The following is a 1834-nucleotide window of genomic DNA, read 5'->3' as shown; positions in this document are numbered from 1 at the left end:
GGAAAAAAAAAAAAAAAGAAGCAGGGATCCCTGGATGGCTCAGTGGTTGAGCGCCTGCCTATGGCCCAGGGTGTGATCCTGGAGACCAGGGATCGAGTCCCACGTGGGGCTCCCTGCATGGAGCCTGCTTCTCCCTGTGTCTCTGCCTCTCTCCCTCTCTCTCTCTTTCTCATGAATAAATAAATAAAATCTTTAAAAAATAAAAAAATAACAATTCTTTAAAAAAAAGAAGCTGAGCAATTAAGAATAAGGTTTAGAAATGTAGATACCAGATTTTCAAGACTTGTATTAAAAAATGTGAATTATCTGTTTTTATATGATTACATATTGAAATTATATTTTGGACATATTAGGTTAAATAAAATATTTTACTAAAATTAATTTCACCTACTTGCTTTAAGTGGCTACTAGAAAACTTTAAACCACCTAGCTTATTTTAAATTACATGGCTAATTACAGGGTTAGCGTTATATTGGACAGCACAGCTCCAAATAGTCAACTAATCAAAAACATAAATCTACCAAAGTTTGCACGTAAAGGCTTACAAAGTTTCCAGTTAAAGCGTTTGAGGGAGTTGGGAGGAAATACATCACATTGATATTTTTATTTTATTTTTTTTTTAAATATTTGACAGAGGGGCGCCTGGGTGGCTCAGCGGCTGAGCTTCTGCCTTTGGCTCAGGGCGTGATCCCAGGCCCGGGATCGAGTCCCGCGTCGGGCTCCTGCAGGGAGCCTGCTTCTCTCTCTGCCTGTGTCTCTGCCTCTCTCAATTATGAATAAACACAAAATATTTTTAAGATTTTGACAGAAAGAGAGAGCACGAGCTAGGGGAGCAGCAGGCAGAGGGAGAGGGAGGAGCAGACTCCCCGCTGAGCAGGAAGCCTGATGTGAGGCTCCCAGGACCCTGGGATCATGACCTGAGCCAAACGCAGACGCTTAAGGGACTGAGCCACCCAGGCGCCCCCAAATTTGTATTTTTAAAAGATAAGTGTGCAATATGCTGAAGCTGGATTGGAATTCAGGGCGAGCGGCTGTAGCATCGGGTAAAATGGGAGGCTCCTGCAGTAATTCGGGCAGAAAAGTGATGCTATTGGTTTGGGCTGGAATGGAGGTGGTGAGATGAGGAGAAGACACATCTGAGAGACACTTGGGAGGTAAAAGTGACAAGGACCAAAACTGTACTTAATCCGATTCTCATCTGATTGGATCAAAACACGGATTGCATTTACTCATAATCTACGATGACAACAGTAGCTAAACCGTATTGATCGAATTCGGTGATTTAATCAAAACCGCTGATTCAATCAAATTCAACAATTTTACTAAAAATCACCAATCCGGCCGATTTTCATGTGCTTCTGAGAACCGAGCATACACATATGCACAGACAACACAGGGACTCTCACAATGTTGACAGAATTCGCAGCAGCGTTTGTGTGTAAGCGGCCGACGAGGGTGGCACAGGCGGGCCGGCGCCTCCTGTCCGCTCCACGAGGAGCCTCCGCACGGAGGGACCACGGAGCCGGGCGCGGGGCGCGGAGGCGGGTCCGGCTCCGTCGCTGCGGCCAGAACTGGCCCGAGGGCCCTCGTCAGTCGCGGCCCGGCCCGAACCCGCTGCTCGTTCGTCGCCCCGCCCGCCACGGGGCCGGCCGGCTACGCTCCCGGCGCTTTTCCTCAGGCCGCGCCGGTGCGGGGCTGACGGGCTCAGGAGGCCCAGGGCGCCGTCGACCCGCCGCCGAGGCAACCGCGGAGCCGCAGGCTGCGCCCGCCGTCTGACAGGCCTTCCCGCGGGGAACGCTTCCGGGGCAGGGGGCGGGGCTGCCGGAAGTGGCCG

The sequence above is a fragment of the Vulpes lagopus genome, chromosome 15, assembly GCF_018345385.1.
Source record: "Vulpes lagopus strain Blue_001 chromosome 15, ASM1834538v1, whole genome shotgun sequence".
Taxonomy (NCBI): Eukaryota; Metazoa; Chordata; class Mammalia; order Carnivora; family Canidae; genus Vulpes; species Vulpes lagopus.
Note: the sequence above shows the minus strand (reverse complement) of the source record.